Here is a 23,766-nt window from a genome sequence, read left to right as displayed (position 1 = left end):
AAGGAGGGAGTGCGTGCTTAAATGCGAAAAAACGGCAGAGAGGGTGAGAGTGCGCGCGTGCGAGCGAGCGAAAGAAAGAGAGAAGAAGATTAAGAAGGAGATGAGCTGAGGAAGAGTGTGCTAGAGTAAAAGATCATGCTGTAGAAAACGAGCTCGAGCCCAACTCTCAGGACACTACTCAGTATCTGTGTTGCTGGCTGAAAACACAGCATGGTACGGCGTTGCTGTTTTTTCTGTTTTGTTTGTTTGTTTGTTATTCTTTATATTCTGCAATGAAAGTTGACCTTTGATGGTTACCTGCACACCAGACTAGTATTAGTTGAATTTTGAAGACTGGAATGCTGGTCAGACAGAGCCAGACCACTTTAAACCAACTTACAATTCATGCTGGTTGGAGCTTGTTTTCAGGAGGGCTGAGATGAAGATGGTTTACTCATGGTTCTGTGTGAAATGGCAGTTTTGTGGAGAAACTTGCTGACTTGTTGAGGTGATCAACTAAGGTCTTATGTTAGTCATGTGACACAACGATACTGAGTTATTTATTATTAGGCTAAAAGGCCTTGTCTGCCCGCTGGGTTCTCTAATTCATGCGTCTTCTAGTAGCTTGATTTCACTGGGAGACCGAAGGAGCTAAAGCATCGCCCAAACAGGGACTTGAACCCTGGACCCTCAGATTAAAAGTCTGATGCTCTACCGACTGAGCTATCCGGGCTCTACCAATCGAGATGTTTTGGCCATCTGACGATTGCGATGTCTGATGAAAGCGGACATAGCCTCTGAAATGAAGGCTGCTGAGAGCTCTGACCAGACAAACACACACATACACAATAATGTGGGCGTCTTATGACCTCGTGGCGCAACGGTAGCGCGTCTGACTCCAGATCAGAAGGTTGCGTGTTCAAATCACGTCGGGGTCATGTCTTTATTTACAGTAAACCACGCTGTACCGTCAGTCCTTCTGCTGCTTATGTCAGACACAGAGGGTCATCTGTTTGTGGGCTTTATCTGTCTTTTTCTATTTTTATATCATTTCTTTATAGAAATTCTAACTAAATTAAGTCACAGAAATGAATGAATAAACGAGCTACATATCATTATTGCTGCTGCAATAACATATTAACATTTTTCAATCTCACTGTTCTTTATCTCGGGATGGATCACAAACATTTATAGACCCTCGCGCGTCTTTAGGGGGTCATTTTCTTACGGCTATCTGAAGTATGTTGGTAGGAAAAATCAGGTTTTCTGGAAGGACTCCAGATCATGCCTCTCCATACAGCGACCTATACCATGCATGGACGGAAAGCGCACGCGCCAGCGAGCAAGGAGGGAGTGCGTGCTTAAATGCGAAAAAACGGCAGAGAGGGTGAGAGTGCGCGCGTGCGAGCGAGCGAAAGAAAGAGAGAAGAAGATTAAGAAGAAGATGAGCTGAGGAAGAGTGTGCTAGAGTAAAAGATCATGCTGTAGAAAACGAGCTCGAACCCAACTCTCAGGACACTACTCAGTATCTGTGTTGCTGGCTTAAAACACAGCATGGTACGGCGTTGCTGTTTTTTCTGTTTTGTTTGTTATTCTTTATATTCTGCAATGAAAGTTGACCTTTGATGGTTACCTGCACACCAGACTAGTATTAGTTGAATTTTGAAGACTGGAATGCTGGTCAGACAGAGCCAGACCACTTTAAACCAACTTACAATTCATGCTGGTTGGAGCTTGTTTTCAGGAGGGCTGAGATGAAGATGGTTTACTTATGGTTCTGTGTGAAATGGCAGTTTTGTGGAGAAACTTGCTGACTTGTTGAGGTGATCAACTAAGGTCTTATGTTAGTCATGTGACACAACGATACTGAGTTATTTATTATTAGGCTAAAAGGCATTGTTTGCCCGCTGAGTGCTCTAATTAATGCGTCTTCTAGTAGCTTGATTTCACTGGGAGTCGGAAGGAGCTAAAGCATCGCCCGAACAGGGACTTGAACCCTGGACCCTCAGATTAAAAGTCTGATGCTCTACCGACTGAGCTATCCGGGCTCTACCAATCGAGATGTTTTGGCCATCTGACGATTGCGATGTCTGATGAAAGCGGACATAGCCTCTGAAATGAAGGCTGCTGAGAGCTCTGACCAGACAAACACACACATACACAGTAATGTGGGCGTCTAATGACCTCGTGGCGCAACGGTAGCGCGTCTGACTCCAGATCAGAAGGTTGCGTGTTCAAATTACGTCGGGGTCACGTCTTTATTTACAGTAAACCACGCTGTACCGTCAGTCCTTCTGCTGCTTATGTCAGACACAGAGGGTCATCTGTTTGTGGGCTTTATCTGTCTTTTTCTATTTTTATATCATTTCTTTATAGAAATTCTAACTAAATTAAGTCACAGAAATGAATGAATAAACGAGCTACATATCATTATTGCTGCTGCAATAACATATTAACATTTTTCAATCTCACTGTTCTTTATCTCGGGATGGATCACAAACATTTATAGACCCTCGCGCGTCTTTAGGGGGTCATTTTCTTACGGCTATCTGAAGTATGTTGGTAGGAAAAATCAGGTTTTCTGGAAGGACTCCAGATCATGCCTCTCCATACAGCGACCTATACCATGCATGGACGGAAAGCGCACGCGCCAGCGAGCAAGGAGGGAGTGCGTGCTTAAATGCGAAAAAACGGCAGAGAGGGTGAGAGTGCGCGCGTGCGAGCGAGCGAAAGAAAGAGAGAAGAAGATTAAGAAGAAGATGAGCTGAGGAAGAGTGTGCTAGAGTAAAAGATCATGCTGTAGAAAACGAGCTCGAACCCAACTCTCAGGACACTACTCAGTATCTGTGTTGCTGGCTTAAAACACAGCATGGTACGGCGTTGCTGTTTTTTCTGTTTTGTTTGTTTGTTTGTTATTCTTTATATTCTGCAATGAAAGTTGACCTTTGATGGTTACCTGCACACCAGACTAGTATTAGTTGAATTTTGAAGACTGGAATGCTGGTCAGACAGAGCCAGACCACTTTAAACCAACTTACAATTCATGCTGGTTGGAGCTTGTTTTCAGGAGGGCTGAGATGAAGATGGTTTACTTATGGTTCTGTGTGAAATGGCAGTTTTGTGGAGAAACTTGCTGACTTGTTGAGGTGATCAACTAAGGTCTTATGTTAGTCATGTGACACAACGATACTGAGTTATTTATTATTAAGCTAAAAGGCATTGTTTGCCCGCTGAGTGCTCTAATTAATGCGTCTTCTTGTAGCTTGATTTCACTGGGAGTCGGAAGGAGCTAAAGCATCGCCCGAACAGGGACTTGAACCCTGGACCCTCAGATTAAAAGTCTGATGCTCTACCGACTGAGCTATCCGGGCTCTACCAATCGAGATGTTTTGGCCATCTGACGATTGCGATGTCTGATGAAAGCGGACATAGCCTCTGAAATGAAGGCTGCTGAGAGCTCTGACCAGACAAACACACACATACACAGTAATGTGGGCGTCTAATGACCTCGTGGCGCAACGGTAGCGCGTCTGACTCCAGATCAGAAGGTTGCGTGTTCAAATCACGTCGGGGTCACGTCTTTATTTACAGTAAACCACGCTGTACCGTCAGTCCTTCTGCTGCTTATGTCAGACACAGAGGGTCATCTGTTTGTGGGCTTTATCTGTCTTTTTCTATTTTTATATCATTTCTTTATAGAAATTCTAACTAAATTAAGTCACAGAAATGAATGAATAAACGAGCTACATATCATTATTGCTGCTGCAATAACATATTAACATTTTTCAATCTCACTGTTCTTTATCTCGGGATGGATCACAAACATTTATAGACCCTCACGCGTCTTTAGGGGGTCATTTTCTTACGGCTATCTGAAGTATGTTGGTAGGAAAAATCAGGTTTTCTGGAAGGACTCCAGATCATGCCTCTCCATACAGCGACCTATACCATGCATGGACGGAAAGCGCACGCGCCAGCGAGCAAGGAGGGAGTGCGTGCTTAAATGCGAAAAAACGGCAGAGAGGGTGAGAGTGCGCGCGTGCGAGCGAGCGAAAGAAAGAGAGAAGAAGATTAAGAAGGAGATGAGCTGAGGAAGAGTGTGCTAGAGTAAAAGATCATGCTGTAGAAAACGAGCTCGAGCCCAACTCTCAGGACACTACTCAGTATCTGTGTTGCTGGCTGAAAACACAGCATGGTACGGCGTTGCTGTTTTTTCTGTTTTGTTTGTTTGTTTGTTATTCTTTATATTCTGCAATGAAAGTTGACCTTTGATGGTTACCTGCACACCAGACTAGTATTAGTTGAATTTTGAAGACTGGAATGCTGGTCAGACAGAGCCAGACCACTTTAAACCAACTTACAATTCATGCTGGTTGGAGCTTGTTTTCAGGAGGGCTGAGATGAAGATGGTTTACTCATGGTTCTGTGTGAAATGGCAGTTTTGTGGAGAAACTTGCTGACTTGTTGAGGTGATCAACTAAGGTCTTATGTTAGTCATGTGACACAACGATACTGAGTTATTTATTATTAGGCTAAAAGGCATTGTTTGCCCGCTGAGTGCTCTAATTAATGCGTCTTCTAGTAGCTTGATTTCACTGGGAGTCGGAAGGAGCTAAAGCATCGCCCAAACAGGGACTTGAACCCTGGACCCTCAGATTAAAAGTCTGATGCTCTACCGACTGAGCTATCCGGGCTCTGCCAGTCGAGATGTTTTGGCCATCTGACGATTGCGATGTCTGATGAAAGCGGACATAGCCTCTGAAATGAAGGCTGCTGAGAGCTCTGACCAGACAAACACACACATACACAGTAATGTGGGCGTCTAATGACCTCGTGGCGCAACGGTAGCGCGTCTGACTCCAGATCAGAAGGTTGCGTGTTCAAATCACGTCGGGGTCACGTCTTTATTTATAGTAAACCACGCTGTACCGTCAGTCCTTCTGCTGCTTATGTCAGACACAGAGGGTCATCTGTTTGTGGGCTTTATCTGTCTTTTTCTATTTTTATATCATTTCTTTATAGAAATTCTAACTAAATTAAGTCACAGAAATGAATGAATAAACGAGCTACATATCATTATTGCTGCTGCAATAACATATTAACATTTTTCAATCTCACTGTTCTTTATCTCGGGATGGATCACAAACATTTATAGACCCTCACGCGTCTTTAGGGGGTCATTTTCTTACGGCTATCTGAAGTATGTTGGTAGGAAAAATCAGGTTTTCTGGAAGGACTCCAGATCATGCCTCTCCATACAGCGACCTATACCATGCATGGACGGAAAGCGCACGCGCCAGCGAGCAAGGAGGGAGTGCGTGCTTAAATGCGAAAAAACGGCAGAGAGGGTGAGAGTGCGCGCGTGCGAGCGAGCGAAAGAAAGAGAGATGAAAATTATGAAGGAGATGAGCTGAGAAAGAGTGTGCTAGAGTAAAAGATCATGCTGTAGAAAACGAGCTCGAACCCAACTCTCAGGACACTACTCAGTATTTGTGTTGCTGGCTGAAAACACAGCATGGTACGGCGTTGCTGTTTTTTCTGTTTTTTTGTTTGTTTGTTATTCTTTATATTCTGCAATGAAAGTTGACCTTTGATGGTTACCTGCACACCAGACTAGTATTAGTTGAATTTTGAAGACTGGAATGCTGGTCAGACAGAGCCAGACCACTTTAAACCAACTTACAATTCATGCTGGTTGGAGCTTGTTTTCAGGAGGGCTGAGATGAAGATGGTTTACTCATGGTTCTGTGTGAAATGGCAGTTTTGTGGAGAAACTTGCTGACTTGTTGAGGTGATCAACTAAGGTCTTATGTTAGTCATGTGACACAACGATACTGAGTTATTTATTATTAGGCTAAAAGGCCTTGTCTGCCCGCTGGGTTCTCTAATTAATGCGTCTTCTAGTAGCTTGATTTCACTGGGAGACCGAAGGAGCTAAAGCATCGCCCGAACAGGGACTTAAACCCTGGACCCTCAGATTAAAAGTCTGATGCTCTACCGACTGAGCTATCCGGGCTCTACCAATCGAGATGTTTTGGCCATCTGACGATTGCGATGTCTGATGAAAGCGGACATAGCCTCTGAAATGAAGGCTGCTGAGAGCTCTGACCAGACAAACACACACATACACAGTAATGTGGGCGCCTAATGACCTCGTGGCGCAACGGTAGCGCGTCTGACTCCAGATCAGAAGGTTGCGTGTTCAAATCACGTCGGGGTCACGTCTTTATTTACAGTAAACCACGCTGTACCGTCAGTCCTTCTGCTGCTTATGTCAGACACAGAGGGTCATCTGTTTGTGGGCTTTATCTGTATTTTTCTATTTTTATATCATTTCTTTATAGAAATTCTAACTAAATTAAGTCACAGAAATGAATGAATAAACGAGCTACATATCATTATTGCTGCTGCAATAACATATTAACATTTTTCAATCTCACTGTTCTTTATCTCGGGATGGAACACAAACATTTATAGACCCTCGCGCGTCTTTAGGGGGTCATTTTCTTACGGCTATCTGAAGTATGTTGGTAGGAAAAATCAGGTTTTCTGGAAGGACTCCAGATCATGCCTCTCCATACAGCGACCTATACCATGCATGGACGGAAAGCGCACGCGCCAGCGAGTAAGGAGGGAGTGCGTGCTTAAATGCGAAAAAACGGCAGAGAGGGTGAGAGTGCGCGCGTGCGAGCGAGCGAAAGAAAGAGAGAAGAAGATTAAGAAGAAGATGAGCTGAGGAAGAGTGTGCTAGAGTAAAAGATCATGCTGTAGAAAACGAGCTCGAACCCAACTCTCAGGACACTACTCAGTATCTGTGTTGCTGGCTGAAAACACAGCATGGTACGGCGTTGCTGTTTTTTCTGTTTTGTTTGTTTGTTTGTTATTCTTTATATTCTGCAATGAAAGTTGACCTTTGATGGTTACCTGCACACCAGACTAGTATTAGTTGAATTTTGAAGACTGGAATGCTGGTCAGACAGAGCCAGACCACTTTAAACCAACTTACAATTCATGCTGGTTGGAGCTTGTTTTCAGGAGGGCTGAGATGAAGATGGTTTACTCATGGTTCTGTGTGAAATGGCAGTTTTGTGGAGAAACTTGCTGACTTGTTGAGGTGATCAACTAAGGTCTTATGTTAGTCATGTGACACAACGATACTGAGTTATTTATTATTAGGCTAAAAGGCCTTGTCTGCCCGCTGGGTTCTCTAATTCATGCGTCTTCTAGTAGCTTGATTTCACTGGGAGACCGAAGGAGCTAAAGCATCGCCCAAACAGGGACTTGAACCCTGGACCCTCAGATTAAAAGTCTGATGCTCTACCGACTGAGCTATCCGGGCTCTACCAATCGAGATGTTTTGGCCATCTGACGATTGCGATGTCTGATGAAAGCGGACATAGCCTCTGAAATGAAGGCTGCTGAGAGCTCTGACCAGACAAACACACACATACACAGTAATGTGGGCGTCTAGTGACCTCGTGGCGCAACGGTAGCGCGTCTGACTCCAGATCAGAAGGTTGCGTGTTCAAATCACGCCGGGGTCACGTCTTTGTTTACAGTAAACCACGCTGTACCGTCAGTCCTTCTGCTGCTTATGTCAGACACAGAGGGTCATCTGTTTGTGGGCTTTATCTGTCTTTTTCTATTTTTATATCATTTCTTTATAGAAATTCTAACTAAATTAAGTCACAGAAATGAATGAATAAACGAGCTACATATCATTATTGCTGCTGCAATAACATATTAACATTTTTCAATCTCACTGTTCTTTATCTCGGGATGGATCACAAACATTTATAGACCCTCACGCGTCTTTAGGGGGTCATTTTCTTACGGCTATCTGAAGTATGTTGGTAGGAAAAATCAGGTTTTCTGGAAGGACTCCAGATCATGCCTCTCCATACAGCGACCTATACCATGCATGGACGGAAAGCGCACGCGCCAGCGAGCAAGGAGGGAGTGCGTGCTTAAATGCGAAAAAACGGCAGAGAGGGTGAGAGTGCGCGCGTGCGAGCGAGCGAAAGAAAGAGAGAAGAAGATTAAGAAGGAGATGAGCTGAGGAAGAGTGTGCTAGAGTAAAAGATCATGCTGTAGAAAACGAGCTCGAGCCCAACTCTCAGGACACTACTCAGTATCTGTGTTGCTGGCTGAAAACACAGCATGGTACGGCGTTGCTGTTTTTTCTGTTTTGTTTGTTTGTTTGTTATTCTTTATATTCTGCAATGAAAGTTGACCTTTGATGGTTACCTGCACACCAGACTAGTATTAGTTGAATTTTGAAGACTGGAATGCTGGTCAGACAGAGCCAGACCACTTAAAACCAACTTACAATTCATGCTGGTTGGAGCTTGTTTTCAGGAGGGCTGAGATGAAGATGGTTTACTCATGGTTCTGTGTGAAATGGCAGTTTTGTGGAGAAACTTGCTGACTTGTTGAGGTGATCAACTAAGGTCTTATGTTAGTCATGTGACACAACGATACTGAGTTATTTATTATTAGGCTAAAAGGCATTGTTTGCCCGCTGAGTGCTCTAATTAATGCGTCTTCTAGTAGCTTGATTTCACTGGGAGTCGGAAGGAGCTAAAGCATCGCCCGAACAGGGACTTGAACCCTGGACCCTCAGATTAAAAGTCTGATGCTCTACCGACTGAGCTATCCGGGCTCTGCCAGTCGAGATGTTTTGGCCATCTGACGATTGCGATGTCTGATGAAAGCGGACATAGCCTCTGAAATGAAGGCTGCTGAGAGCTCTGACCAGACAAACACACACATACACAGTAATGTGGGCGTCTAATGACCTCGTGGCGCAACGGTAGCGCGTCTGACTCCAGATCAGAAGGTTGCGTGTTCAAATCACGTCGGGGTCACGTCTTTATTAATAGTAAACCACGCTGTACCGTCAGTCCTTCTGCTGCTTATGTCAGACACAGAGGGTCATCTGTTTGTGGGCTTTATCTGTCTTTTTCTATTTTTATATCATTTCTTTATAGAAATTCTAACTAAATTAAGTCACAGAAATGAATGAATAAACGAGCTACATATCATTATTGCTGCTGCAATAACATATTAACATTTTTCAATCTCACTGTTCTTTATCTCGGGATGGATCACAAACATTTATAGACCCTCACGCGTCTTTAGGGGGTCATTTTCTTACGGCTATCTGAAGTATGTTGGTAGGAAAAATCAGGTTTTCTGGAAGGACTCCAGATCATGCCTCTCCATACAGCGACCTATACCATGCATGGACGGAAAGCGCACGCGCCAGCGAGCAAGGAGGGAGTGCGTGCTTAAATGCGAAAAAACGGCAGAGAGGGTGAGAGTGCGCGCGTGCGAGCGAGCGAAAGAAAGAGAGAAGAAGATTAAGAAGAAGATGAGCTGAGGAAGAGTGTGCTAGAGTAAAAGATCATGCTGTAGAAAACGAGCTCGAACCCAACTCTCAGGACACTACTCAGTATCTGTGTTGCTGGCTGAAAACACAGCATGGTACGGCGTTGCTGTTTTTTCTGTTTTGTTTGTTTGTTTGTTATTCTTTATATTCTGCAATGAAAGTTGACCTTTGATGGTTACCTGCACACCAGACTAGTATTAGTTGAATTTTGAAGACTGGAATGCTGGTCAGACAGAGCCAGACCACTTTAAACCAACTTACAATTCATGCTGGTTGGAGCTTGTTTTCAGGAGGGCTGAGATGAAGATGGTTTACTCATGGTTCTGTGTGAAATGGCAGTTTTGTGGAGAAACTTGCTGACTTGTTGAGGTGATCAACTAAGGTCTTATGTTAGTCATGTGACACAACGATACTGAGTTATTTATTATTAGGCTAAAAGGCCTTGTCTGCCCGCTGGGTTCTCTAATTCATGCGTCTTCTAGTAGCTTGATTTCACTGGGAGACCGAAGGAGCTAAAGCATCGCCCAAACAGGGACTTGAACCCTGGACCCTCAGATTAAAAGTCTGATGCTCTACCGACTGAGCTATCCGGGCTCTACCAATCGAGATGTTTTGGCCATCTGACGATTGCGATGTCTGATGAAAGCGGACATAGCCTCTGAAATGAAGGCTGCTGAGAGCTCTGACCAGACAAACACACACATACACAGTAATGTGGGCGTCTAGTGACCTCGTGGCGCAACGGTAGCGCGTCTGACTCCAGATCAGAAGGTTGCGTGTTCAAATCACGCCGGGGTCACGTCTTTGTTTACAGTAAACCACGCTGTACCGTCAGTCCTTCTGCTGCTTATGTCAGACACAGAGGGTCATCTGTTTGTGGGCTTTATCTGTCTTTTTCTATTTTTATATCATTTCTTTATAGAAATTCTAACTAAATTAAGTCACAGAAATGAATGAATAAACGAGCTACATATCATTATTGCTGCTGCAATAACATATTAACATTTTTCAATCTCACTGTTCTTTATCTCGGGATGGATCACAAACATTTATAGACCCTCACGCGTCTTTAGGGGGTCATTTTCTTACGGCTATCTGAAGTATGTTGGTAGGAAAAATCAGGTTTTCTGGAAGGACTCCAGATCATGCCTCTCCATACAGCGACCTATACCATGCATGGACGGAAAGCGCACGCGCCAGCGAGCAAGGAGGGAGTGCGTGCTTAAATGCGAAAAAACGGCAGAGAGGGTGAGAGTGCGCGCGTGCGAGCGAGCGAAAGAAAGAGAGAAGAAGATTAAGAAGGAGATGAGCTGAGGAAGAGTGTGCTAGAGTAAAAGATCATGCTGTAGAAAACGAGCTCGAGCCCAACTCTCAGGACACTACTCAGTATCTGTGTTGCTGGCTGAAAACACAGCATGGTACGGCGTTGCTGTTTTTTCTGTTTTGTTTGTTTGTTTGTTATTCTTTATATTCTGCAATGAAAGTTGACCTTTGATGGTTACCTGCACACCAGACTAGTATTAGTTGAATTTTGAAGACTGGAATGCTGGTCAGACAGAGCCAGACCACTTAAAACCAACTTACAATTCATGCTGGTTGGAGCTTGTTTTCAGGAGGGCTGAGATGAAGATGGTTTACTCATGGTTCTGTGTGAAATGGCAGTTTTGTGGAGAAACTTGCTGACTTGTTGAGGTGATCAACTAAGGTCTTATGTTAGTCATGTGACACAACGATACTGAGTTATTTATTATTAGGCTAAAAGGCATTGTTTGCCCGCTGAGTGCTCTAATTAATGCGTCTTCTAGTAGCTTGATTTCACTGGGAGTCGGAAGGAGCTAAAGCATCGCCCGAACAGGGACTTGAACCCTGGACCCTCAGATTAAAAGTCTGATGCTCTACCGACTGAGCTATCCGGGCTCTGCCAGTCGAGATGTTTTGGCCATCTGACGATTGCGATGTCTGATGAAAGCGGACATAGCCTCTGAAATGAAGGCTGCTGAGAGCTCTGACCAGACAAACACACACATACACAGTAATGTGGGCGTCTAATGACCTCGTGGCGCAACGGTAGCGCGTCTGACTCCAGATCAGAAGGTTGCGTGTTCAAATCACGTCGGGGTCACGTCTTTATTAATAGTAAACCACGCTGTACCGTCAGTCCTTCTGCTGCTTATGTCAGACACAGAGGGTCATCTGTTTGTGGGCTTTATCTGTCTTTTTCTATTTTTATATCATTTCTTTATAGAAATTCTAACTAAATTAAGTCACAGAAATGAATGAATAAACGAGCTACATATCATTATTGCTGCTGCAATAACATATTAACATTTTTCAATCTCACTGTTCTTTATCTCGGGATGGATCACAAACATTTATAGACCCTCACGCGTCTTTAGGGGGTCATTTTCTTACGGCTATCTGAAGTATGTTGGTAGGAAAAATCAGGTTTTCTGGAAGGACTCCAGATCATGCCTCTCCATACAGCGACCTATACCATGCATGGACGGAAAGCGCACGCGCCAGCGAGCAAGGAGGGAGTGCGTGCTTAAATGCGAAAAAACGGCAGAGAGGGTGAGAGTGCGCGCGTGCGAGCGAGCGAAAGAAAGAGAGATGAAAATTAAGAAGGAGATGAGCTGAGGAAGAGTGTGCTAGAGTAAAAGATCATGCTGTAGAAAACGAGCTCGAGCCCAACTCTCCGGACACTACTCAGTATCTGTGTTGCTGGCTGAAAACACAGCATGGTACGGCGTTGCTGTTTTTTCTGTTTTGTTTGTTTGTTTGTTATTCTTTATATTCTGCAATGAAAGTTGACCTTTGATGGTTACCTGCACACCAGACTAGTATTAGTTGAATTTTGAAGACTGGAATGCTGGTCAGACAGAGCCAGACCACTTTAAACCAACTTACAATTCATGCTGGTTGGAGCTTGTTTTCAGGAGGGCTGAGATGAAGATGGTTTACTCATGGTTCTGTGTGAAATGGCAGTTTTGTGGAGAAACTTGCTGACTTGTTGAGGTGATCAACTAAGGTCTTATGTTAGTCATGTGACACAACGATACTGAGTTATTTATTATTAGGCTCAAAGGCGTTGTCTGCCCGCTGAGTGCTCTAATTAATGCGTCTTCTAGTAGCTTGATTTCACTGGGAGTCGGAAGGAGCTAAAGCAACGCCCGAACAGGGACTTGAACCCTGGACCCTCAGATTAAAAGTCTGATGCTCTACCGACTGAGCTATCCGGGCTCTGCCAGTCGAGATGTTTTGGCCATCTGACGATTGCGATGTCTGATGAAAGCGGACATAGCCTCTGAAATGAAGGCTGCTGAGAGCTCTGACCAGACAAATACACACATACACAATAATGTGGACGACTAATGACCTCGTGGCGCAACGGTAGCGCGTCTGACTCCAGATCAGAAGGTTGCGTGTTCAAATCACGTCGGGGTCACGTCTTTGTTTACAGTAAACCACGCTGTACCGTCAGTCCTTCTGCTGCTTATGTCAGACACAGAGGGTCATCTGTTTGTGGGCTTTATCTGTCTTTTTCTATTTTTATATCATTTTTTTATAGAAATTCTAACTAAATTAAGTCACAGAAATGAATGAATAAACGAGCTACATATCATTATTGCAGCTGCAATAACATATTAACATTTTTCAATCTCACTGTTCTTTATCTCGGGATGGATCACAAACATTTATAGACCCTCACGCGTCTTTAGGGGGTCATTTTCTTACGGCTATCTGAAGTATGTTGGTAGGAAAAATCAGGTTTTCTGGAAGGACTCCAGATCATGCCTCTCCATACAGCGACCTATACCATGCATGGACGGAAAGCGCACGCGCCAGCGAGCAAGGAGGGAGTGCGTGCTTAAATGCGAAAAAACGGCAGAGAGGGTGAGAGTGCGCGCGTGCGAGCGAGCGAAAGAAAGAGAGAAGAAGATTAAGAAGAAGATGAGCTGAGGAAGAGTGTGCTAGAGTAAAAGATCATGCTGTAGAAAACGAGCTCGAACCCAACTCTCAGGACACTACTCAGTATCTGTGTTGCTGGCTTAAAACACAGCATGGTACGGCGTTGCTGTTTTTTCTGTTTTGTTTGTTTGTTTGTTATTCTTTATATTCTGCAATGAAAGTTGACCTTTGATGGTTACCTGCACACCAGACTAGTATTAGTTGAATTTTGAAGACTGGAATGCTGGTCAGAAAGAGCCAGACCACTTTAAACCAACTTACAATTCATGCTGGTTGGAGCTTGTTTTCAGGAGGGCTGAGATGAAGATGGTTTACTTATGGTTCTGTGTGAAATGGCAGTTTTGTGGAGAAACTTGCTGACTTGTTGAGGTGATCAACTAAGGTCTTATGTTAGTCATGTGACACAACGATACTGAGTTATTTATTATTAGGCTAAAATGCATTGTTTGCCCGCTGAGTGCTCTAATTAATGCGTCTTCTAGTAGCTTGATTTCACTGGGAGTCGGAAGGAGCTAAAGCATCGCCCGAACAGGGACTTGAACCCTGGACCCTCAGATTAAAAGTCTGATGCTCTACCGACTGAGCTATCCGGGCTCTACCAATCGGGATGTTTTGGCCATCTGACGATTGCGATGTCTGATGAAAGCGGACATAGCCTCTGAAATGAAGGCTGCTGAGAGCTCTGACCAGACAAACACACACATACACAGTAATGTGGGCGTCTAATGACCTCGTGGCGCAACGGTAGCGCGTCTGACTCCAGATCAGAAGGTTGCGTGTTCAACTCACGTCGGGGTCACGTCTTTATTTACAGTAAACCACGCTGTACCGTCAGTCCTTCTGCTGCTTATGTCAGACACAGAGGGTCATCTGTTTGTGGGCTTTATCTGTCTTTTTCTATTTTTATATCATTTCTTTATAGAAATTCTAACTAAATTAAGTCACAGAAATGAATGAATAAACGAGCTACATATCATTATTGCTGCTGCAATAACATATTAACATTTTTCAATCTCACTGTTCTTTATCTCGGGATGGATCACAAACATTTATAGACCCTCACGCGTCTTTAGGGGGTCATTTTCTTACGGCTATCTGAAGTATGTTGGTAGGAAAAATCAGGTTTTCTGGAAGGACTCCAGATCATGCCTCTCCATACAGCGACCTATACCATGCATGGACGGAAAGCGCACGCGCCAGCGAGCAAGGAGGGAGTGCGTGCTTAAATGCGAAAAAACGGCAGAGAGGGTGAGAGTGCGCGCGTGCGAGCGAGCGAAAGAAAGAGAGAAGAAGATTAAGAAGGAGATGAGCTGAGGAAGAGTGTGCTAGAGTAAAAGATCATGCTGTAGAAAACGAGCTCGAGCCCAACTCTCAGGACACTACTCAGTATCTGTGTTGCTGGCTGAAAACACAACATGGTACGGCGTTGCTGTTTTTTCTGTTTTGTTTGTTTGTTTGTTATTCTTTATATTCTGCAATGAAAGTTGACCTTTGATGGTTACCTGCACACCAGACTAGTATTAGTTGAATTTTGAAGACTGGAATGCTGGTCAGACAGAGCCAGACCACTTTAAACCAACTTACAATTCATGCTGGTTGGAGCTTGTTTTCAGGAGGGCTGAGATGAAGATGGTTTACTCATGGTTCTGTGTGAAATGGCAGTTTTGTGGAGAAACTTGCTGACTTGTTGAGGTGATCAACTAAGGTCTTATGTTAGTCATGTGACACAACGATACTGAGTTATTTATTATTAGGCTAAAAGGCATTGTTTGCCCGCTGAGTGCTCTAATTAATGCGTCTTCTAGTAGCTTGATTTCACTGGGAGACCGAAGGAGCTAAAGCATCGCCCAAACAGGGACTTGAACCCTGGACCCTCAGATTAAAAGTCTGATGCTCTACCGACTGAGCTATCCGGGCTCTACCAATCGAGATGTTTTGGCCATCTGACGATTGCGATGTCTGATGAAAGCGGACATAGCCTCTGAAATGAAGGCTGCTGAGAGCTCTGACCAGACAAACACACACATACACAATAATGTGTGCGTCTTATGACCTCGTGGCGCAACGGTAGCGCGTCTGACTCCAGATCAGAAGGTTGCGTATTCAAATCACGTCGGGGTCATGTCTTTATTTACAGTAAACCACGCTGTACCGTCAGTCTTTCTGCTGCTTATGTCAGACACAGAGGGTCATCTGTTTGTGGGCTTTATCTTTCTTTTTCTATTTTTATATCATTTCTTTATAGAAATTCTAACTAAATTAAGTCACAGAAATGAATGAATAAACGAGCTACATATCATTATTGCTGCTGCAATAACATATTAACATTTTTCAATCTCACTGTTCTTTATCTCGGGATGGATCACAAACATTTATAGACCCTCGCGCGTCTTTAGGGGGTCATTTTCTTACGGCTATCTGAAGTATGTTGGTAGGAAAAATCAGGTTTTCTGGAAGGACTCCAGATCATGCCTCTCCATACAGCGACCTATACCATGCATGGACGGAAAGCGCACGCGCCAGCGAGCAAGGAGGGAGTGCGTGCTTAAATGCGAAAAAACGGCAGAGAGGGTGAGAGTGCGCGCGTGCGAGCGAGCGAAAGAAAGAGAGAAGAAGATTAAGAAGAAGATGAGCTGAGGAAGAGTGTGCTAGAGTAAAAGATCATGCTGTAGAAAACGAGCTCGAACCCAACTCTCAGGACACTACTCAGTATCTGTGTTGCTGGCTTAAAACACAGCATGGTACGGCGTTGCTGTTTTTTCTGTTTTGTTTGTTTTTGTTATTCTTTATATTCTGCAATGAAAGTTGACCTTTGATGGTTACCTGCACACCAGACTAGTATTAGTTGAATTTTGAAGACTGGAATGCTGGTCAGACAGAGCCAGACCACTTTAAACCAACTTACAATTCATGCTGGTTGGAGCTTGTTTTCAGGAGGGCTGAGATGAAGATGGTTTACTTATGGTTCTGTGTGAAATGGCAGTTTTGTGGAGAAACTTGCTGACTTGTTGAGGTGATCAACTAAGGTCTTATGTTAGTCATGTGACACAACGATACTGAGTTATTTATTATTAGGCTAAAAGGCATTGTTTGCCCGCTGAGTGCTCTAATTAATGCGTCTTCTAGTAGCTTGATTTCACTGGGAGTCGGAAGGAGCTAAAGCATCGCCCGAACAGGGACTTGAACCCTGGACCCTCAGATTAAAAGTCTGATGCTCTACCGACTGAGCTATCCGGGCTCTACCAATCGAGATGTTTTGGCCATCTGACGATTGCGATGTCTGATGAAAGCGGACATAGCCTCTGAAATGAAGGCTGCTGAGAGCTCTGACCAGACAAACACACACATACACAATAATGTGGACGACTAATGACCTCGTGGCGCAAAGGTAGCGCGTCTGACTCCAGATCAGAAGGTTGCGTGTTCAAATCACGTCGGGGTCATGTCTTTATTTACAGTAAACCACGCTGTACCGTCAGTCCTTCTGCTGCTTATGTCAGACACAGAGGGTCATCTGTTTGTGGGCTTTATCTGTCTTTTTCTGTTTTATATCATTTCTTTATAGAAATTCTAACTAAATTAAGTCACAGAAATGAATGAATAAACGAGCTACATATCATTATTGCTGCTGCAATAACATATTAACATTTTTCAATCTCACTGTTCTTTATCTCGGGATGGATCACAAACATTTATAGACCCTCGCGCGTCTTTAGGGGGTCATTTTCTTACGGCTATCTGAAGTATGTTGGTAGGAAAAATCAGGTTTTCTGGAAGGACTCCAGATCATGCCTCTCCATACAGCGACCTATACCATGCATGGACGGAAAGCGCACGCGCCAGCGAGCAAGGAGGGAGTGCGTGCTTAAATGCGAAAAAACGGCAGAGAGGGTGAGAGTGCGCGCGTGCGAGCGAGCGAAAGAAAGAGAGAAGAAGATTAAGAAGAAGATGAGCTGAGGAAGAGTGTGCTAGAGTAAAAGATCATGCTGTAGAAAACGAGCTCGAACCCAACTCTCAGGACACTACTCAGTATCTGTGTTGCTGGCTTAAAACACAGCATGGTACGGCGTTGCTGTTTTTTCTGTTTTGTTTGTTTTTGTTATTCTTTATATTCTGCAATGAAAGTTGACCTTTGATGGTTACCTGCACACCAGACTAGTATTAGTTGAATTTTGAAGACTGGAATGCTGGTCAGACAGAGCCAGACCACTTTAAACCAACTTACAATTCATGCTGGTTGGAGCTTGTTTTCAGGAGGGCTGAGATGAAGATGGTTTACTTATGGTTCTGTGTGAAATGGCAGTTTTGTGGAGAAACTTGCTGACTTGTTGAGGTGATCAACTAAGGTCTTATGTTAGTCATGTGACACAACGATACTGAGTTATTTATTATTAGGCTAAAAGGCATTGTTTGCCCGCTGAGTGCTCTAATTAATGCGTCTTCTAGTAGCTTGATTTCACTGGGAGTCGGAAGGAGCTAAAGCATCGCCCGAACAGGGACTTGAACCCTGGACCCTCAGATTAAAAGTCTGATGCTCTACCGACTGAGCTATCCGGGCTCTACCAATCGAGATGTTTTGGCCATCTGACGATTGCGATGTCTGATGAAAGCGGACATAGCCTCTGAAATGAAGGCTGCTGAGAGCTCTGACCAGACAAACACACACATACACAATAATGTGGGCGTCTTATGACCTCGTGGCGCAACGGTAGCGCGTCTGACTCCAGATCAGAAGGTTGCGTGTTCAAATCACGTCGGGGTCATGTCTTTATTTACAGTAAACCACGCTGTACCGTCAGTCCTTCTGCTGCTTATGTCAGACACAGAGGGTCATCTGTTTGTGGGCTTTATCTGTCTTTTTCTATTTTTATATCATTTCTTTATAGAAATTCTAACTAAATTAAGTCACAGAAATGAATGAATAAACGAGCTACATATCATTATTGCTGCTGCAATAACATATTAACATTTTTCAATCTCACTGTTCTTTATCTCGGGATGGATCACAAACATTTATAGACCCTCGCGCGTCTTTAGGGGGTCATTTTCTTACGGCTATCTGAAGTATGTTGGTAGGAAAAATCAGGTTTTCTGGAAGGACTCCAGATCATGCCTCTCCATACAGCGACCTATACCATGCATGGACGGAAAGCGCACGCGCCAGCGAGCAAGGAGGGAGTGCGTGCTTAAATGCGAAAAAACGGCAGAGAGGGTGAGAGTGCGCGCGTGCCAGCGAGCGAAAGAAAGAGAGATGAAAATTAAGAAGGAGATGAGCTGAGGAAGAGTGTGCTAGAGTAAAAGATCATGCTGTAGAAAACGAGCTCGAGCCCAACTCTCAGGACACTACTCAGTATCTGTGTTGCTGGCTGAAAACACAGCATGGTACGGCGTTGCTGTTTTTTCTGTTTTGTTTGTTTGTTTGTTATTCTTTATATTCTGCAATGAAAGTTGACCTTTGATGGTTACCTGCACACCAGACTAGTATTAGTTGAATTTTGAAGACTGGAATGCTGGTCAGACAGAGCCAGACCACTTTAAACCAACTTACAATTCATGCTGGTTGGAGCTTGTTTTCAGGAGGGCTGAGATGAAGATGGTTTACTCATGGTTCTGTGTGAAATGGCAGTTTTGTGGAGAAACTTGCTGACTTGTTGAGGTGATCAACTAAGGTCTTATGTTAGTCATGTGACACAACGATACTGAGTTATTTATTATTAGGCTAAAAGGCATTGTTTGCCCGCTGAGTGCTCTAATTAATGCGTCTTCTAGTAGCTTGATTTCACTGGGAGTCGGAAGGAGCTAAAGCATCGCCCGAACAGGGACTTGAACCCTGGACCCTCAGATTAAAAGTCTGATGCTCTACCGACTGAGCTATCCGGGCTCTGCCAGTCGAGATGTTTTGGCCATCTGACGATTGCGATGTCTGATGAAAGCGGACATAGCCTCTGAAATGAAGGCTGCTGAGAGCTCTGACCAGACAAACACACACATACACAGTAATGTGGGCGTCTAATGACCTCGTGGCGCAACGGTAGCGCGTCTGACTCCAGATCAGAAGGTTGCGTGTTCAAATCACGTCGGGGTCACGTCTTTATTTATAGTAAACCACGCTGTACCGTCAGTCCTTCTGCTGCTTATGTCAGACACAGAGGGTCATCTGTTTGTGGGCTTTATCTGTCTTTTTCTATTTTTATATCATTTCTTTATAGAAATTCTAACTAAATTAAGTCACAGAAATGAATGAATAAACGAGCTACATATCATTATTGCTGCTGCAATAACATATTAACATTTTTCAATCTCACTGTTCTTTATCTCGGGATGGATCACAAACATTTATAGACCCTCACGCGTCTTTAGGGGGTCATTTTCTTACGGCTATCTGAAGTATGTTGGTAGGAAAAATCAGGTTTTCTGGAAGGACTCCAGATCATGCCTCTCCATACAGCGACCTATACCATGCATGGACGGAAAGCGCACGCGCAAGCGAGCAAGGAGGGAGTGCGTGCTTAAATGCGAAAAAACGGCAGAGAGGGTGAGAGTGCGCGCGTGCGAGCGAGCGAAAGAAAGAGAGAAGAAGATTAAGAAGAAGATGAGCTGAGGAAGAGTGTGCTAGAGTAAAAGATCATGCTGTAGAAAACGAGCTCGAGCCCAACTCTCAGGACACTACTCAGTATTTGTGTTGCTGGCTGAAAACACAGCATGGTACGGCGTTGCTGTTTTTTCTGTTTTGTTTGTTTGTTTGTTATTCTTTATATTCTGCAATGAAAGTTGACCTTTGATGGTTACCTGCACACCAGACTAGTATTAGTTGAATTTTGAAGACTGGAATGCTGGTCAGACAGAGCCAGACCACTTTAAACCAACTTACAATTCATGCTGGTTGGAGCTTGTTTTCAGGAGGGCTGAGATGAAGATGGTTTACTCATGGTTCTGTGTGAAATGGCAGTTTTGTGGAGAAACTTGCTGACTTGTTGAGGTGATCAACTAAGGTCTTATGTTAGTCATGTGACACAACGATACTGAGTTATTTATTATTAGGCTAAAAGGCCTTGTCTGCCCGCTGGGTTCTCTAATTCATGCGTCTTCTAGTAGCTTGATTTCACTGGGAGACCGAAGGAGCTAAAGCATCGCCCAAACAGGGACTTGAACCCTGGACCCTCAGATTAAAAGTCTGATGCTCTACCGACTGAGCTATCCGGGCTCTACCAATCGAGATGTTTTGGCCATCTGACGATTGCGATGTCTGATGAAAGCGGACATAGCCTCTGAAATGAAGGCTGCTGAGAGCTCTGACCAGACAAACACACACATACACAATAATGTGTGCGTCTTATGACCTCGTGGCGCAACGGTAGCGCGTCTGACTCCAGATCAGAAGGTTGCGTAGTCAAATCACGTCGGGGTCATGTCTTTATTTACAGTAAACCACGCTGTACCGTCAGTCCTTCTGCTGCTTATGTCAGACACAGAGGGTCATCTGTTTGTGGGCTTTATCTTTCTTTTTCTATTTTTATATCATTTCTTTATAGAAATTCTAACTAAATTAAGTCACAGAAATGAATGAATAAACGAGCTACATATCATTATTGCTGCTGCAATAACATATTAACATTTTTCAATCTCACTGTTCTTTATCTCGGGATGGATCACAAACATTTATAGACCCTCGCGCGTCTTTAGGGGGTCATTTTCTTACGGCTATCTGAAGTATGTTGGTAGGAAAAATCAGGTTTTCTGGAAGGACTCCAGATCATGCCTCTCCATACAGCGACCTATACCATGCATGGACGGAAAGCGCACGCGCCAGCGAGCAAGGAGGGAGTGCGTGCTTAAATGCGAAAAAACGGCAGAGAGGGTGAGAGTGCGCGCGTGCGAGCGAGCGAAAGAAAGAGAGAAGAAGATTAAGAAGAAGATGAGCTGAGGAAGAGTGTGCTAGAGTAAAAGATCATGCTGTAGAAAACGAGCTCGAACCCAACTCTCAGGACACTACTCAGTATCTGTGTTGCTGGCTTAAAACACAGCATGGTACGGCGTTGCTGTTTTTTCTGTTTTGTTTGTTTTTGTTATTCTTTATATTCTGCAATGAAAGTTGACCTTTGATGGTTACCTGCACACCAGACTAGTATTAGTTGAATTTTGAAGACTGGAATGCTGGTCAGACAGAGCCAGACCACTTTAAACCAACTTACAATTCATGCTGGTTGGAGCTTGTTTTCAGGAGGGCTGAGATGAAGATGGTTTACTTATGGTTCTGTGTGAAATGGCAGTTTTGTGGAGAAACTTGCTGACTTGTTGAGGTGATCAACTAAGGTCTTATGTTAGTCATGTGACACAACGATACTGAGTTATTTATTATTAGGCTAAAAGGCATTGTTTGCCCGCTGAGTGCTCTAATTAATGCGTCTTCTAGTAGCTTGATTTCACTGGGAGTCGGAAGGAGCTAAAGCATCACCCGAACAGGGACTTGAACCCTGGACCCTCAGATTAAAAGTCTGATGCTCTACCGACTGAGCTATCCGGGCTCTACCAATCGAGATGTTTTGGCCATCTGACGATTGCGATGTCTGATGAAAGCGGACATAGCCTCTGAAATGAAGGCTGCTGAGAGCTCTGACCAGACAAACACACACATACACAATAATGTGGACGACTAATGACCTCGTGGCGCAAAGGTAGCGCGTCTGACTCCAGATCAGAAGGTTGCGTGTTCAAATCACGTCGGGGTCATGTCTTTATTTACAGTAAACCACGCTGTACCGTCAGTCCTTCTGCTGCTTATGTCAGACACAGAGGGTCATCTGTTTGTGGGCTTTATCTGTCTTTTTCTGTTTTATATCATTTCTTTATAGAAATTCTAACTAAATTAAGTCACAGAAATGAATGAATAAACGAGCTACATATCATTATTGCTGCTGCAATAACATATTAACATTTTTCAATCTCACTGTTCTTTATCTCGGGATGGATCACAAACATTTATAGACCCTCGCGCGTCTTTAGGGGGTCATTTTCTTACGGCTATCTGAAGTATGTTGGTAGGAAAAATCAGGTTTTCTGGAAGGACTCCAGATCATGCCTCTCCATACAGCGACCTATACCATGCATGGACGGAAAGCGCACGCGCCAGCGAGCAAGGAGGGAGTGCGTGCTTAAATGCGAAAAAACGGCAGAGAGGGTGAGAGTGCGCGCGTGCGAGCGAGCGAAAGAAAGAGAGAAGAAGATTAAGAAGAAGATGAGCTGAGGAAGAGTGTGCTAGAGTAAAAGATCATGCTGTAGAAAACGAGCTCGAACCCAACTCTCAGGACACTACTCAGTATCTGTGTTGCTGGCTGAAAACACAGCATGGTACGGCGTTGCTGTTTTTTCTGTTTTGTTTGTTTGTTTGTTATTCTTTATATTCTGCAATGAAAGTTGACCTTTGATGGTTACCTGCACACCAGACTAGTATTAGTTGAATTTTGAAGACTGGAATGCTGGTCAGACAGAGCCAGACCACTTTAAACCAACTTACAATTCATGCTGGTTGGAGCTTGTTTTCAGGAGGGCTGAGATGAAGATGGTTTACTTATGGTTCTGTGTGAAATGGCAGTTTTGCGGAGAAACTTGCTGACTTGTTGAGGTGATCAACTAAGGTCTTATGTTAGTCATGTGACACAACGATACTGAGTTATTTATTATTAGGCTCAAAGGCGTTGTCTGCCCGCTGAGTGCTCTAATTAATGCGTCTTCTAGTAGCTTGATTTCACTGGGAGTCGGAAGGAGCTAAAGCACCGCCCGAACAGGGACTTGAACCCTGGACCCTCAGATTAAAAGTCTGATGCTCTACCGACTGAGCTATCCGGGCTCTGCCAGTCGAGATGTTTTGGCCATCTGACGATTGCGATGTCTGATGAAAGCGGACATAGCCTCTGAAATGAAGGCTGCTGAGAGCTCTGACCAGACAAACACACACATACACAATAATGTGGACGACTAATGACCTCGTGGCGCAACGGTAGCGCGTCTGACTCCAGATCAGAAGGTTGCGTGTTCAAATCACGTCGGGGTCACGTCTTTGTTTACAGTAAACCACGCTGTACCGTCAGTCCTTCTGCTGCTTATGTCAGACACAGAGGGTCATCTGTTTGTGGGCTTTATCTGTCTTTTTCTATTTTTATATCATTTCTTTATAGAAATTCTAACTAAATTAAGTCACAGAAATGAATGAATAAACGAGCTACATATCATTATTGCAGCTGCAATAACATATTAACATTTTTCAATCTCACTGTTCTTTATCTCGGGATGGATCACAAACATTTATAGACCCTCACGCGTCTTTAGGGGGTCATTTTCTTACGGCTATCTGAAGTATGTTGGTAGGAAAAATCAGGTTTTCTGGAAGGACTCCAGATCATGCCTCTCCATACAGCGACCTATACCAT

At 44.0% G+C, this 23,766-nt stretch overlaps 1 protein-coding gene and 35 non-coding genes across 36 annotated transcripts in view; 18 read left to right on the top strand and 18 right to left on the bottom strand.

Moving 5' to 3' along the window:
• LOC140557823 (uncharacterized) overlaps positions 1-23,766 on the top strand; it is a 71,498-nt gene that overhangs the window by 27,509 nt on the left and 20,223 nt on the right. The gene's annotated exons all lie outside the window — the stretch shown is intronic.
• trnak-uuu (transfer RNA lysine (anticodon UUU)) lies at positions 640-712 on the bottom strand. Its single transcript has one exon. It is a non-coding gene; the product is annotated as a tRNA-Lys (tRNA).
• On the top strand, positions 846-917 carry trnaw-cca (transfer RNA tryptophan (anticodon CCA)). Its single transcript has one exon. It is a non-coding gene; the product is annotated as a tRNA-Trp (tRNA).
• trnak-uuu (transfer RNA lysine (anticodon UUU)) lies at positions 1,955-2,027 on the bottom strand. Its single transcript has one exon. It is a non-coding gene; the product is annotated as a tRNA-Lys (tRNA).
• trnaw-cca (transfer RNA tryptophan (anticodon CCA)) lies at positions 2,161-2,232 on the top strand. Its single transcript has one exon. It is a non-coding gene; the product is annotated as a tRNA-Trp (tRNA).
• Positions 3,278-3,350, bottom strand: trnak-uuu (transfer RNA lysine (anticodon UUU)). Its single transcript has one exon. It is a non-coding gene; the product is annotated as a tRNA-Lys (tRNA).
• On the top strand, positions 3,484-3,555 carry trnaw-cca (transfer RNA tryptophan (anticodon CCA)). The gene has a single exon. It is a non-coding gene; the product is annotated as a tRNA-Trp (tRNA).
• On the bottom strand, positions 4,601-4,673 carry trnak-uuu (transfer RNA lysine (anticodon UUU)). Its single transcript has one exon. It is a non-coding gene; the product is annotated as a tRNA-Lys (tRNA).
• trnaw-cca (transfer RNA tryptophan (anticodon CCA)) lies at positions 4,807-4,878 on the top strand. The gene has a single exon. It is a non-coding gene; the product is annotated as a tRNA-Trp (tRNA).
• trnak-uuu (transfer RNA lysine (anticodon UUU)) lies at positions 5,923-5,995 on the bottom strand. Its single transcript has one exon. It is a non-coding gene; the product is annotated as a tRNA-Lys (tRNA).
• Positions 6,129-6,200, top strand: trnaw-cca (transfer RNA tryptophan (anticodon CCA)). The gene has a single exon. It is a non-coding gene; the product is annotated as a tRNA-Trp (tRNA).
• Positions 7,246-7,318, bottom strand: trnak-uuu (transfer RNA lysine (anticodon UUU)). Its single transcript has one exon. It is a non-coding gene; the product is annotated as a tRNA-Lys (tRNA).
• trnaw-cca (transfer RNA tryptophan (anticodon CCA)) lies at positions 7,452-7,523 on the top strand. Its single transcript has one exon. It is a non-coding gene; the product is annotated as a tRNA-Trp (tRNA).
• On the bottom strand, positions 8,569-8,641 carry trnak-uuu (transfer RNA lysine (anticodon UUU)). The gene has a single exon. It is a non-coding gene; the product is annotated as a tRNA-Lys (tRNA).
• trnaw-cca (transfer RNA tryptophan (anticodon CCA)) lies at positions 8,775-8,846 on the top strand. Its single transcript has one exon. It is a non-coding gene; the product is annotated as a tRNA-Trp (tRNA).
• trnak-uuu (transfer RNA lysine (anticodon UUU)) lies at positions 9,892-9,964 on the bottom strand. The gene has a single exon. It is a non-coding gene; the product is annotated as a tRNA-Lys (tRNA).
• Positions 10,098-10,169, top strand: trnaw-cca (transfer RNA tryptophan (anticodon CCA)). Its single transcript has one exon. It is a non-coding gene; the product is annotated as a tRNA-Trp (tRNA).
• trnak-uuu (transfer RNA lysine (anticodon UUU)) lies at positions 11,215-11,287 on the bottom strand. The gene has a single exon. It is a non-coding gene; the product is annotated as a tRNA-Lys (tRNA).
• trnaw-cca (transfer RNA tryptophan (anticodon CCA)) lies at positions 11,421-11,492 on the top strand. The gene has a single exon. It is a non-coding gene; the product is annotated as a tRNA-Trp (tRNA).
• Positions 12,538-12,610, bottom strand: trnak-uuu (transfer RNA lysine (anticodon UUU)). Its single transcript has one exon. It is a non-coding gene; the product is annotated as a tRNA-Lys (tRNA).
• trnaw-cca (transfer RNA tryptophan (anticodon CCA)) lies at positions 12,744-12,815 on the top strand. Its single transcript has one exon. It is a non-coding gene; the product is annotated as a tRNA-Trp (tRNA).
• trnak-uuu (transfer RNA lysine (anticodon UUU)) lies at positions 13,861-13,933 on the bottom strand. Its single transcript has one exon. It is a non-coding gene; the product is annotated as a tRNA-Lys (tRNA).
• On the top strand, positions 14,067-14,138 carry trnaw-cca (transfer RNA tryptophan (anticodon CCA)). Its single transcript has one exon. It is a non-coding gene; the product is annotated as a tRNA-Trp (tRNA).
• trnak-uuu (transfer RNA lysine (anticodon UUU)) lies at positions 15,184-15,256 on the bottom strand. The gene has a single exon. It is a non-coding gene; the product is annotated as a tRNA-Lys (tRNA).
• On the top strand, positions 15,390-15,461 carry trnaw-cca (transfer RNA tryptophan (anticodon CCA)). Its single transcript has one exon. It is a non-coding gene; the product is annotated as a tRNA-Trp (tRNA).
• Positions 16,505-16,577, bottom strand: trnak-uuu (transfer RNA lysine (anticodon UUU)). Its single transcript has one exon. It is a non-coding gene; the product is annotated as a tRNA-Lys (tRNA).
• Positions 16,711-16,782, top strand: trnaw-cca (transfer RNA tryptophan (anticodon CCA)). The gene has a single exon. It is a non-coding gene; the product is annotated as a tRNA-Trp (tRNA).
• On the bottom strand, positions 17,825-17,897 carry trnak-uuu (transfer RNA lysine (anticodon UUU)). The gene has a single exon. It is a non-coding gene; the product is annotated as a tRNA-Lys (tRNA).
• trnaw-cca (transfer RNA tryptophan (anticodon CCA)) lies at positions 18,031-18,102 on the top strand. Its single transcript has one exon. It is a non-coding gene; the product is annotated as a tRNA-Trp (tRNA).
• On the bottom strand, positions 19,148-19,220 carry trnak-uuu (transfer RNA lysine (anticodon UUU)). Its single transcript has one exon. It is a non-coding gene; the product is annotated as a tRNA-Lys (tRNA).
• Positions 19,354-19,425, top strand: trnaw-cca (transfer RNA tryptophan (anticodon CCA)). Its single transcript has one exon. It is a non-coding gene; the product is annotated as a tRNA-Trp (tRNA).
• On the bottom strand, positions 20,471-20,543 carry trnak-uuu (transfer RNA lysine (anticodon UUU)). The gene has a single exon. It is a non-coding gene; the product is annotated as a tRNA-Lys (tRNA).
• trnak-uuu (transfer RNA lysine (anticodon UUU)) lies at positions 21,792-21,864 on the bottom strand. Its single transcript has one exon. It is a non-coding gene; the product is annotated as a tRNA-Lys (tRNA).
• trnaw-cca (transfer RNA tryptophan (anticodon CCA)) lies at positions 21,998-22,069 on the top strand. Its single transcript has one exon. It is a non-coding gene; the product is annotated as a tRNA-Trp (tRNA).
• On the bottom strand, positions 23,114-23,186 carry trnak-uuu (transfer RNA lysine (anticodon UUU)). Its single transcript has one exon. It is a non-coding gene; the product is annotated as a tRNA-Lys (tRNA).
• On the top strand, positions 23,320-23,391 carry trnaw-cca (transfer RNA tryptophan (anticodon CCA)). The gene has a single exon. It is a non-coding gene; the product is annotated as a tRNA-Trp (tRNA).

The sequence above is a fragment of the Salminus brasiliensis genome, chromosome 6, assembly GCF_030463535.1.
Source record: "Salminus brasiliensis chromosome 6, fSalBra1.hap2, whole genome shotgun sequence".
In the NCBI taxonomy this organism is placed as follows: domain Eukaryota; kingdom Metazoa; phylum Chordata; class Actinopteri; order Characiformes; family Bryconidae; genus Salminus; species Salminus brasiliensis.
This window is presented reverse-complemented; position numbering and strand designations above follow the sequence as displayed.